Raw genomic sequence first — 13,776 nt, forward strand, 5'->3', positions numbered from 1 at the left:
CAGCTGGCATTGGTGAGCTCCCAATAGATCAGTCCCAATATTCAGAAAGTTTCTAAGGAATTCTGAGAGGTGGAGACAGAGGGTCCAAAAGCCTACACAACTCCTACAATCTTAAGAATGCAAGGGTACACTTTTAGAATCAATCCCAAATAATTCAATAAACTTTGGCTGATATAAAAGTTTTTAAGTAATATTTTTAATTTTAGCTAATAATGTCAGTCATATGTTTTCCTCTAAAACATATGATTGGATTTTCCTTTGTTTATCTCCAAAATGGCTGCTATAAAAAACAAAGGTGCAGATGAATTCTTTATTTGTGTTTCAGTGGTAGGTTTTAGGGAAGGCACCAATACAGGTCCTCTAACTACATTCTATCAAGATTTCATTGAACATAGGCTAGTCTGACATTTTCTAGAATTTAAAATGTGGTTATATTTTTTATGTAATACAATGACCTTTTATTTCTATTTTTTAATCTTATTTTTGCTTGAAAATGGTATATAGATTTTAGTTGAGGGATGGATTCAGGTGCATATGGCAGATAAAGAAATAAGCATGTGTTTTAAAGATCTTTAAATGTTGATATTCAATAAAACATGTTTTGCTGTTGTTTTTCAACATCCCAAAAGGAAGCTTTTGGGGTTTCATTTGCTTCCTTCTCTCATTGCCAGAGAAAACGGCCTCAATTCTGTAATTACATGCCAGGAAAATAACGATATTAATTTTAAAATAGAGAAATAAAGCTTGATTAAAATCATTCTGTATTCTTGTCCTCTTATTACATTTTTATTAAAGTAATGATATAATAGCAATAAAAGAAATTCAAAACAAAAATGCTTATTGTTCTTTCACCAAAAAACAAGTTTATATTTCTGTCTTTCTATTTTCTATTCCTTATGTGTGTACCCAGTCAGTCTTAGCAAAGATCCAGTGTTTCTTAAGTTTTAATACATCTTTCCTCTATACATCATATTGTATGACATTACAGGAATTTGTTCAAGGGGAAATGGAATGTAGAAGATCAAAAGCTAAAACTCAAGTTCAGATGTGTTGAGTCTGTAACCTCTCAAAGATATGCCAGCACAATGTCAGGACAGCTAGTGACAGGAGTTACAGGCTCAGATGATTCCTTGCCATAACCGTTAGGCAACAAGGGAGCGCCATTTTCATATGTCTGTCTTGTCACTCTCTACAGAGCAATTTCAAAGGCTCCTTCATAGCCTGGTTGTTGTTCTATCAGCATTATTTAATTTATGTGTTCCACATATCAATTCTTGTATATATATATATTCATAGAGTTATTATAATTTTAGAAGAAGTCATTTTGGTTCATAAGTCCTTGAGCTGTTTTAAACATTACATCATGGTTTGTGCGAAGGCAAGTCTCTAATTTGGCTTTGAGCTTGAGGGATTTCATTATGTGGAGGTTCTTACCTGTCCCTCGAGAGCATGCTTTATAGAGTTGGAGAAGTAGTTTATTTGGCAAAGTATTTACAGTGCAAATATGAGGGCATGTGTGTACTCTTCCTGTGGAGTCAAGACAGTTGCATCATATCTTCTCATTCAGAATCAGCAGCTACTTCCTGTGACTCTCTGAAACGTCCCCTGAAATTCCTGTCTTATTAGGTCCAACTGAGTTACAGGTTCATCTCTAAAAATCATTACTGGAAGTGGGGATAGAATGGCCATGATTCACATAGACTAATTCTGTTTTATCTTTGCAGTTGAGATCAAATGGAAGATTTGTCACTATTGTTTAATGAGCAAGGTTATAATCAATGTGGACTTTAAAAAATACGATATACAGTTCAAAAAATAATTACCTTGAATTTAGTTTTTAAGTTCAATTGTGCCAATGGAGTTTTCCTTTTATCATCTTATATTCACTTCACAAATATTAGTCATATTATTTTTATTTAAGTTAACACTGTAAATCCCAATTTAAAGGTTCTTTTTTTAAATATGGAAGGTAGTACCAAAGAACACATTCTATCTCATTTAATGAGGGACTTTGTAAAGAAATACAATCAACTCGGTCAAATTCAGGTCATGTTCAGCTTGCTCTATTCAACAGGTCTTTTTTTGCTATGGAAAGACCATATCAGTGCTAAGAAAATGCTGTTGACGCAGAACTCTCATTCCCAAGGAGCTTTCTTTCTAGCTATAGATTTTGACAAAGAGTGCATGATGAAGATATTGCTTGTTTGGGCTACTATAAAATAGTGCATCAACTGGGTGGATAGGATATAATGCATTTTTCTGTTTTAAAGTCTAGAGCTACAGTATCTAAGGGGTCAAATTTTTTGTATTACCTCTTTTCCTGGTGCTGTGTTTAGGTGGTTCTCCTTTGATGCGCGTGGTTAGAGGGTGTGGATTCTTCTGTCTTTACCTCCTTTTGAAACTATATTAATCCTATTGTAAGGATGCAGTTTAGATGCTGCAGCCTGAAAACTTCCTAAGAGCTGTACCTCCAGATATCACATTGGCATTGGGACATGAATATATGAATTTTAGGAAGATGACACCAGTCAGAATACAGCCAATGCAGTGTACGTAATGCGGTAATACAGATGAGAGCAAGGTGTCTCAGGTCCTAAGTTAGGAGGAATGCCAAGAAGGGTAAAACTGTCAAGAATTCAAAGGCTTCATTTATGCAGAGCCTAAGTATAGAGCAGAAATTATGTAAGGATGGGAAAGAAAATTTCTATAAAGTCAGGGGCAGAAAAGAATATGGCTTCATTGAAAGAACTCAACTTTCAGTACTTAAGCAGAGATGGCAAAGTGTTATTGAAACTAGTCAGCAGGGTGGGAACAGAGTAACCTAGCACTGTGCTCTCAAGAGCTTTTGTAAGTTACAGTGCACAGTTGGGCAAACAGAGAGCCGATGTGCATCATCTGAGGGCTGAAGTATCATCATGGAGTCTACCTTAACAAGGTATCTCTCCCTTCTCTGACTGGTGGCTTCCAGAAAAATGAAGAGTGCCATCTATCCAGCTGATAAGTGAAGGTGGCAGGGCCATTAAGTCAAGTTGAAGAGGAACGTAGGAAGTAGGATCAGAAGGGGGTTTTTATCTAACAAACATAGAAGTAGAGGCTGAAAGTGACTCAAGACGTAGATACAGGCGTCTGATGTAGGGAGCCTCACCAGATGGTTTGGGCTCCTGTCAAAAAAAAAAAAAAGCAGTAATCAGTGGCCCCAACAATGGACTCTGCTATTCTGGGGTTCAGAACTTCTAGACTTAATCTTGCCTGAGTCTGAGGGAGCAATGAACATTCTAGCATCCATTCTCTTGTTCTGCAGCTTTGGTATCAGTCTGCAATGACTATTATGTGGCCACATACAAAAGTGTTCACATGTCCCTTTTCAGTTACACTCTGAATTCGTTGCAATTTTTGACATTTAAGAGATTGACTTTTTTCTTTAGTATTCGTATGATTAGCACTGAGTTCTATTTGTTTGAATAATGAAAGATTTTGCTTAGTTTTGATGTGGCTTTGTTTTTTATTTGTTCTCATTTTCCTCCATTGCTAAATACTTGGGAACCTTTTGGAGTTCTAGTTGCTAAATATTTGATTAAGATATGTGTGTATCCTCCATAGAACTGCCTAGGAAGGGAGTGTGAAGGGTAGCGGGGAAGGTGGGAGGAGAGAGGGTAGAAAGGAAGGTGAGCAGGGAAAATGCATAACCCATGCCTATCAAAACAATTAAATGAGAAGGATATAAAAATATATAAAAAATTAAAAATAAAAATATGTGAATATTTTGATCAAATAAAGAGGTACTGATTAAAGTGTATGTAATGAAATGTAGCTATGTGTTGATAATAGCATGAAAAAACGTTTAATTTATAACAACAAAGACACAACTCTAGGCCTAGGAGGTTAAATGTACTAGAAATTATTCCTATTCTCATCATTAATGTGTAAAGTAATCAAGGAATTACTGCATTTGTAATTTTGGTGTATATCAAGGCTATGCAGAGCACCAATAAAAAGAAAATATTTGTTGGTAGACGCTTTTGTACAGTAATTATTTTCTCATTACTGCAACAGATAGAGTTTTCCAAAATAGAAACATAATCAAATCTCTATAAGTAAGTCATAACCAATCAAATTCCGATCATGCAAGTATTTGGTATTGCTAGTGGTGTTCATGCAGTTCCTAGCCAGATGTAGAAATGCTTAACTGGAAAATGAAGAAAGCTACATGAGGTTAAGGGACATTGGCAGAGCTGGCCATCTGTCAGAAGCCCTCAGTTCCAAAACCATCAATCTCAGGAAATACACAAGAATAATTTTGCCTTTATTAAAGGTTTGCACTTCATTTTCCTCAGAGGATCTACTTCTGTTACTGTACTTATGTGGCATCTGGGATCCCATTGTACTTTATAGTCTCTGATGCTTTTAATAGAAAAAACTGCTATTTAAAACTGAACGAAAATAAATTCTCACTAGCCTAGACCTTTGATAAATACTTTTAAGATAAATTTGCTGTATGTATATAGAATTGCCCAGTGCTTGAAATTTAGAGCCCTGTGTTTATATTTTAGGTCCTTCTTAATTACTTGGTAATTCAAAGCCAGTGTCTCTAACCTGTCCAGTTTATTCTCTTTGTGTCAGCCCCTTTCCTGTATCTTTACTGGAACGTACTTTTCCAACCCCATCCAGTTGTCATTTGTCACATACATTCAGATGAATGATCTGTTAGATGAACTTGTATTTGTGACAGTATTTCGGGGTGATCACTGACTCACATGTTGAGTATTTTGTGGACCTAGACCACATATCACAGCATGCCCTTGCCCCAGGATACAAGTCTGAACAGCAGGTTACTATAGTAAACATGGTAGGCAATTTCAGAACAGTCGTAAGTATTTCCATGTGTTAGCCAGAAAAGATACAGCAAAATGTGTTATAAAAGAATAAACATGGCCCCCTTTTAGGACATTTCATCTTCTGAAGAGCTGAAGGAATTGAATTTACTCTGGGTGCATGGCAAGGACTGAGAACAACATTGTACGTGACTTGAAACTGTATAAACTATGCAATTATGGTACACTAAATTGATAAAAAATAACTTTTTAGTATAATTTAGCCTCAGTTTACAATAACATATTTAACTTTATAATTTATTTTTTCTTTTTGACTTCTTAGTAATAACCTTCCCTTAGGACAGGTAGATAATTATTACAATGTGGTATGATAAGAACCATAGCACCACTGAGTATGTCTGGTGTGTTATCAAACCTTTTCTCATTGACCACCTGTTCCCAGCCTCCAGCAGTCACCATGCGATATTCAAGTGTGCCAATGTTATTTCCCGTGTATGATGTTCATTCTTCGGTGTCTGCTGCTTAGCATAATACCCTCCTAACATAGCATCCTCCCATTCCATCCATGCTGCCACAAGTGACAGCATTTCATTCTTCTTTATGGGTAACTACATCTCTACAGTGTATTTATACTGCATTTTAATCTAGACATTTATCAATGAAAATTTGAATGATCTCAATTATAGTGATTAAAGAAAAGCTTCAATGAACACAAAGCTTGGGTATTGCTTTATATACTATATGGCTTTCCTTTGGGCACATACACATTAATAAGACAGCTGGTAGATGTTTTAATTTTTTTCTTTCAGTTTTGAGGAACCTCAGATATTCTCTGCTATAGCCATATTAATTTGCATTTCCGTGTCCAAAATTGTGTAAGAGTCTATTTCATCCACATCTTGGTTTTAACAACAGGCAATCTAACCAGGATGAGAACATATCTCTGTGAAGTTTTGATTTTCAATTTCCTGATGGATAATGCAACTGGATCATTGTTGTGATTTTATTGGGCACTTGATTGTTTTGCTTTGAGAGATGCCTATGAAGCTATACATTAAATTTTAATTTGGATTGATTATGTAAGGTGTTTGGATTCTTTATGTACTCTAGATAGTAATCCTGTAGCAGTTCCAACAATTGGGAAATAATTTCCCATCTGCATTCTATTGATCATTTTCTCTCTTGTGCAGAAGATTTTTCACTGTAATTCATCCCATTTGTCTATTTTGCTTCTTATTTCCTGTGCTTTTGGGGAAATATAAGAAATGATTGTGTGTGCCAATATCCTGAAGTAGTTCTGTGATGTTTTCTTCTAGATTTCTAATAATTTTAGGTCTTGGAATTAGGTCTTTAGTGTATTTGTGTTGAGTCCATTTTTCGTGTATGTAGATTATTAAATTCTTATTGACTTACATAATATATTCTGAGTATTTTCATCTAATCATGTAGATTACTATTGAACTATGGTTTTAATATGTTGAATTATTAGGTTTATTCTGCTGTCTTAGCCTGTTCAAGAAAATGCCCATCATCCATATGTTGTAAATCAATTATCTTTGATTTCTGTCATCAAGCCTTTTATTGGAGTCAGCCCTTGTAGTTTTCTTTCCTATTCTGTTTCTGAAAGCCTGTCAGATTTGACTTGTAATTTCCAATTTGGATTTTATGTTTAGTGTTTATCATTTCTAATGCTGTTTTGATTTCAGCATGACTTTGAAAATGAGCTGCCATTCTTTTCTGAAGCCCTCTCCTATTATATGGCCATGAACACACTTGTGTTCATCAGGATGGAACAGCGATGCTGCAGAAATACACAAGTGTATGGACAAAATAAGCTGTTTTCTCCACTATGTGTATACGTTGGTTCTGGCACCAAGTGTGTGAGGAGTTTATCCATGTCAAGGTTTTATCTAGTTGACTGTTGGCATGAAGTAAGGATGTCCTCTGACCTTATCCACTTCTGACTTCATTTGCTTGGAATTTGCTCAGATTCAGTAAGCTAATGTCTCAGACCTATAATATTATCTACAACCTTTAGCGAATTTGAAAATGGGAGGTTTCCATAGCCTACTTCTTAGGTTAGATCACATTTTTGTATTGTCTTTTATTACTTGGGAAGATGCTTTTACTAGTTTATTATAAAGGATATTTCAAAGGACACAGATGGGCGACCAGATGGCGATGTCCATAGGGTAAGGCAAGGAAAGGTCCCAAGCAGAGCACTTCTTTCTCCAGGGAGCTAGGAAGATCATTCTCCCAGCATGTGGTTGTAGTTACCAACCTAGAGGCTCTCTTGAAATACTTACAGATATCATGAGGCTTAGATATGCAGGTAGGAATGATTAATAATTCAATCTCTAATCCCACGTTCCTCATGGGAGAAAAGGGATAAAAGTGGAGGTCATGGCTTGATCTTTCTGATGATCAGCCCTTAATAAGGCATTCTTGGATTCTCCTGGGAGCTCATCTCACTAGAAAAAGTTCATTCCTAAGTACGAGAAAAATCACTAGGATTTTAGAAATTCTGTGTCTGGACCAATAATTACATCACAGCAGTCAATGCTAAAATCTTACTCAATGAGACACTATTTTGTAATGTTCTATGATGTCATACTCAGACATAACCATTAGACATAGCCCTACACTGTTTTAAACACTCCCTTTGCTAGGTCACATTTGTGGTCACATCTTTAAGACCCAATTCTTCAGCTTATTGGCCACCAGTCATCACTTGGCTTATGAAAATATATCTTTCTTATAATGAAATGAGAGCCAGACATGGGTGGACACTAAAAACCTCTTCCAGGATATTTGAAAATACAATGATTATTTTTAAAAAATGAGTTTTAAGGTATAAAGCAAACACTAAATTTTACCTTGTATCTTTGTTAATAAAACTTTTTCCTTTGTGTGATTTCTTTTTTAAATTAGGTTTTAAAGAATCTTGAATTGACAGCATGCAATGGCCATGACTACACTGGAGTTTGTGTACTGTGGTTTTGTAGCATTTAACTTGGATTTAGACCATATAAAATGTTTACTGACATTTGAAATTGCCTTACTGTTAACTGGTATTTCTGTGTCACACACTGAAATTTCCTTCTCATTGCTTATGTAAATCATTTCATTACCTTCATATTGTTTTAGTTTTTATTTAAAACTTTTTATAAAATATATTTTAATTGTATTCTTTCCATTCTTCTAACTCCTCCAAGGTCCTCTCTACTCACTAACCACCCAACTTTATGCTCTCTTTCTCCCTAAGGAAAGAAAGACAAAAATGTAAACTAAGAGAGAGAGAAAGAGAAAATAAACCAAAGAACACACACAAAAAACATGAAGGTCATTTTGGGCTGGCCAACTATTTCTAGACATGGCCTACCTTGGAGGGCATTTAATATGTGCAGTGATGCTCCATTGGAAAAAACTGATTTTCCTTTCCAAAGTATTCATTGCAAATGGCTTTTTGGTTAGAGATGGAAGGTTTGTGTCCACTTGTCCTTCTTGATGCTGAGATTTTGTCTCATCTGAACCTGTGTAGACCTAATATGGGCTGTCAGTCTTTGTGAGTTCACGTGTATATGAATCCTATTGTTTCTGGAAGACATTGTTTCCCTGAAGTCCACAACCTCTGGCTCGCACAGACTTCTTTCCACCTTTTTAGCAGAGAGCCCAGTATTTAAAAAGCTTACATCTACTTAAAAGGGAAGACATGCAATATATGTCGGTTGGGGTCTGAGTTACATTCCTTGGACTAATTGTTTCTAGCACTACACATTTACCTGACAATTACACAATTTGATTCTTTTAACAGCTGAATAATATTCCATTGTACAAATGCACCACATTTTCGCTATCTATTCATCTGGTGCTAGACATGTAGGCTGTTTCTAGTTGCTGTCTATTATGAATAAAGCAGCAATGAACCTGGATGAGCAAGTGTCTCTATAGTAATATCATTTTCCTATGTTGATTTTTTTCTTATGTTTTTAGACAGTAGGGTAAAATGCTACTGTTTTTCTGAATGAATTTTTCCCTATCACACATTTATCATCCAAGTAAACTTTAGAATCACTCTATCAGTATGATTACAAATATGTGAAAATATGTTTAAAATAGCAATATTACTGGTTTGCGTGTTCTGTAGTTAGAAGGAGTTCTTGTATAAACATATTCATGAGTTTGGATCTCAACTTGTCACTTATTCATGCGTTCAGGTGCTGAGATCTTGGCAAAATGATTAAACTCTATGTATCATTTGACTGACTGACTTATAATATGATACCTAGTGTATTTTTCCTTAGCTATGACAAGATAAAAGGAAAGCCTTTGGCCCATACAGTTCAAGGGGTAGGTCATCACGGTGTAAAGCCAAAGAAACAGAAGCTTGAAGCTGCAGGTCTTCTTACATTCACAACCTTGACACTAAGTAAGTAAGTAATACTTACTGCTTAGTTTACTTTCTCAGCTTTATATAGGCCCTGATCCTATGCCTAGAGAATGATCTACACATAGTATATGTGTGGGAGGCAGTCTTTCCATTTCAATTAACATAAACAAGAGACACCATTTAGAATATGCCCAGATGTCCCTCTCCCAGGTCATAGTGGATACTGTCAAGTTGAGAGCATTAGCACTTATGGTGAGTGTCAAATATTTGCCTTACGAGGTTGTCATGAGGAAAGGTAGGTGTGCTAGCTCTTGAGGTTGTATCACAGTGTCCTATATGCAGCAAGTTTTGTAATGGTGTTTTTAAAATGTAAGTAAAATAATCATAATGCTAGTATAAAATAGAAGATGTGCAGCTGTGATTTGCTATTACAAAAGTACTCGTGAAGGAGGAAAGGATATCCTGTGTGGATGTGTGCTGCGTGTTTTATAGTGGACTTAATTTCAGTACGCTCTGTATGATGTGTGAGGTCATCTGAGATGAAAATGTGTGGTACTATGGAAGAAACTGATTTCCTTGCCATGGACAAATACCTACCCTCTATCAGGGAGCAAATATCCATCCCTTTTCTCAAGGCATTGTCCTTCATAATAGAGGCAGAGCCTAATAGATCTTAGCAAAAACAAACAAACAAAAAAACACCCTTGGGTTATGAATTCTTAAATCTAGAATAGCAGTTTATTAAAAATTAAGTATTCTGCAGGGGTAGTGGTGGCACACACCTTTAATCCCAGCAGAGGCAGAGGCAGAGGCAGAGGTAGACAGATCTCTGTGAGTTTGATGCCAGCCTTGTCTATAAGAGCTAGTTCCAAGACAGGCTCCAAAGCTACAGAGGAACCCTGTCTTGAAAAAAAATTAAATATTCCACATAGTCTGATGTTTATTATTTTGTAGGTTTTATTTTGTCTGTCAGAATGTGCTAGAAATTAAAGATGATTATCATGGATTTTTGAATACCGTGCTTTTGTCAAAACATATTCAACATTTGAAGAATAGTGATTATACAAAGGACCATTAATGACTGTTATAAATATATATTAAAATATATATTAATGATTATTATAAATCGTATTAACATATGCAGTGTTTGAAGTGAAGTGAAAGCATGCTATTTGCATAGCTAAATGCAACATTATGTGTGGTGTCTTTATTAAGTGTTAGACATCCTTTGCCTTCCACTGAAATAGCAGCAAGTACAGGAAGTAAACTATTAATTGTAGTCTAACAGGGATACACTTTTGTTCTTACAGGGTTATGGAATAATCCCCGGAGATATTTATTTGAAGTAGAATGGAGTGAGCTTTTATTGATCTACTATTTAATTTGAGACAACACTTTGCCTTCTTACTCTCTTGTGTATGAATGTTCAGTAAGTAATACATTCTCTCCTCTTACATTTTACCACCTAAGACATCTTTTGGCAAGAAACCTGGGCCAGTCGTTTCCACAACACAGAATTTGGCCTCTGTTAGTTTGCATAACAGCTGACAGGACTGGCCTTCTTAATTGCTTTATGTGATAAGAATTCTGGTTATTATGTCAACTGTAGTCAGGGGTTACCAGCTGAGTGTCTGTTCTCTGTTGCCATGTTGTGAACATGGGCATTTTGTATGGTTCCTGGGAGAGAATGAAGTCTGTCCCCTGCCTTTGTGTCTGCTAGGTAACTGATCAGTCAGTCTTATTCACCCCGGGGTGATGTCAGCAGCTAGGTCTGAGAGGCTGACAATAGCCAGATGCAAAAGGAACATCACAGTCAACACATTCATTTCCTGGTCTGATTTGGCAGGAAGCAAGCGGTTGTGACTCAAACCGTGTTTTCACAATTTGAAAAGCAAATGGAGGCACAGTGGTCTCATTACTGCCGCCTTTAGACTAGAATTAGAATTAGGAGAAGGATTTTTTTAGATTATATAAACTAATGTAAGAAGGCATAGGGTGGGATTTCCATAGGTGTTTAACTGAGCTCTGGATGAAACGAGAAACTCTTTTTGGCAGTTTCCTGAATCTAATCCCTTGAAAGTGCTCTGCTGTGCAGTGTGATTTCCTTGGTAGAAATAAACTGTGAATTACTTCTTCCTCTCTTTGGTACTTGCAATTCCTCCTCATCTTTAAGTTTTTCCCATCCCTCTTTCTGGTTTATTTGATTACAGAAAAGAGAGTATCTTTGGTGTCTTAGTAATTGCTTTGAAAAGGTAACACCTTAACCAAAATTAATAAGTAACAAGGAAAGAAAATATTTAATTGGGCTTATAGTATCCAGAGGTTGGAGTCCATCAAAGCAGAGCAATGGCAGAAACAGCTGAGATTTCACATCTTGATCCATACATAGTAGGTGGCAGAGAAGACACACTAGGAATAACACTAGTCTTTCAAGCCTCAACGTTTGCCCTAGTTACACAATTTGACAAACAAGTCCACATCTAATCCTTCCCCAACAGTTCCTCTAACTGGGAACCAAAGTAGTCAATCATGTGTATCTATGGTGGCCATTTTCATTCAAGTCGCCATAATTGATCTCGAGCTTTTGTATTAAAATAGCTGTTAAATTTTCCCCATCCGCTGAAAACTTTCAAAAAGAAGAGGTTCATGGTTATTCTCCATAGGCTATGTGGTCCCTCTATGATGCATGAAGAGACCCATATTTGGGTTTCTGTATTTGACCCATAAGACACCAAGGACCTGTCTCAAAGAATAAGGCTGAATGAAGCTAGATTATTCATAATCAGGGACCTCTCTGAGAGCCTGCTTCTTACAGATCACCTTCATTTCCCAACAGGTAGCCTATGTTGTATGCAGGTAATAGCTTTAGATAAAAGCTTATTTTACTTTCTATTTCAGGTTTCAAATTTAATATAGTTCTCAAAAGAGCCATGGCATTATACCCTTTTGAAAATAGTTTATTTCAATCCTCAAATAGGATTTTTAAATAGAGCACATATTTTGAAGCTACAGTGTGAACTGTAGGTAATTCTCAGTCGATTTGAAGTATGCAAATACCTTAGCCATGACCACTTCAACATTTAAATTTCTTTTGGATTACACAAAGGAAGTGGAAATAGATGCTAAAGCGTGCAGAACTGGTAACGTGAAGCAGAAAGGCAGAAGGAAAATCTGCATTCATGTGTGGAGGAGAGAGCAGTATCCTTGTTGTGATTATTTATCTGTGTTTTGTAGGTATTTCTAAGCTGCAGTTCAAAGATTCACATGGTTTTTTCAAAACAGCAAAACCAGAGGAACTAAAATGCTAATGATAAAAGTACAGAGGGGCTCTGGGGAGGCAGACTCTGAAAGTGGGTGTGTGATGTGACTAACGTATATTGTACACAAGTATGAGAATATCCTGAGACCTATTACTCTGTGGGATTAACACGTGCTTAAAAATAAGTAAAATGACAATTGAAATTAGAAATTCTTAAGTCCCCAGTTTTACAGCAAGTGGTAAAATTGAAATCCCTATTATTAATATAGTTTGATAGTGTATTTCAACCATGGATGGTTTCATGTTTGTGGTTTGCTCCACTTTTTCTTTTCCTGGCTATTAGTCACTTTTATAGTATAAAAGAATGAAGCATGTTAAAAAGAAAAGGGAATGAAGTGTCGGTGCACAGTGTTTTGACTTAGGGAATCAATGGTAGATTGTTGGTATACAAAAACACAGGTTCATCACATCTCTTCAACTTACCTTTGAAAACCTTTATAAAAGTTGAAAGAAACATGAAAAATCTCTTGTCACACTTCACAAAGATAACTGCAGTTATATGCTTCCTAATATTTTGGTTGAGTTCAGGCTACATAAATAATTGATGCTGATGATGCCAAAGTAAAGAAATTCTCATCTATGAGTCCTATAAATTACATGTAATATTCAATCATGGCTACTAATGATAATGAATGACTATTTTACTTGATATTACTATCCTTTTTTTGTTATTTTAGAGTGAACACTCTATATAATAGAAAAAGTACATTGTAAGTCGGGTGTGGCAGCTTGCCCCTGTAATCCCAGCACTTGAGAGGCAGAGGTAGATGGATCTCTCCCCAAATATAGTTTAAGACAGAAAGCTATATTCTGCTAGGAGAAACCTTGAGTTGTTCCTGTCCTTTGATTGAATCAAGAAACCATGTTGAATGGTGGAGTCATATCAGTAATTATAGTTCCTTGTCCTTATGTAAATCACAAAATACCCTTATGTATACACAATTTTAATTTACAAGCCTTTAGCTTTCCATGCCACTTAGCTGTTTGACGGGGACTCAGGTTGTCTGTACAACCCTCTGAGCATGCTAACTACAGAACGTCTGTTTACAGTGGCTAGCCTCTCCCTGGAACCAGCAGTTCAGTGCATGAAGCCACGCATATGTCACTTGGGGATTTTCAAAACACATGGCTCAGTATCTTTTTCATCAGAGCAAGTCACATCTTGCTGCTTTGGTGGTCTGGGTTGGACTCAGGAGGAATGGGCTTCCTCCTTCCCAGCATTCTCCTATTCTCAT

General features: G+C 36.2%; 1 protein-coding gene across 3 annotated transcripts in view; it reads left to right on the forward strand.

The window, feature by feature from the left end:
• The window catches only part of Nav3 (neuron navigator 3), a 714,280-nt gene that overhangs the window by 189,962 nt on the left and 510,542 nt on the right, over positions 1–13,776 (forward strand). Inside the window, exon 1 of one of the 3 annotated variants that reach the window (XM_026784583.1) lies at positions 10,594–10,651. The exons of the other annotated variants lie outside the window; for them this stretch is intronic. The gene's annotated coding sequence lies outside the window, so the exon portion shown is untranslated. Of the gene's footprint in view, positions 1–10,593; positions 10,652–13,776 lie in introns of those variants that run through there. 3 annotated transcript variants of the gene reach the window in all.

This window comes from Microtus ochrogaster, chromosome 24, assembly GCF_000317375.1.
Source record: "Microtus ochrogaster isolate Prairie Vole_2 chromosome 24, MicOch1.0, whole genome shotgun sequence".
NCBI classification, from domain to species: domain Eukaryota; kingdom Metazoa; phylum Chordata; class Mammalia; order Rodentia; family Cricetidae; genus Microtus; species Microtus ochrogaster.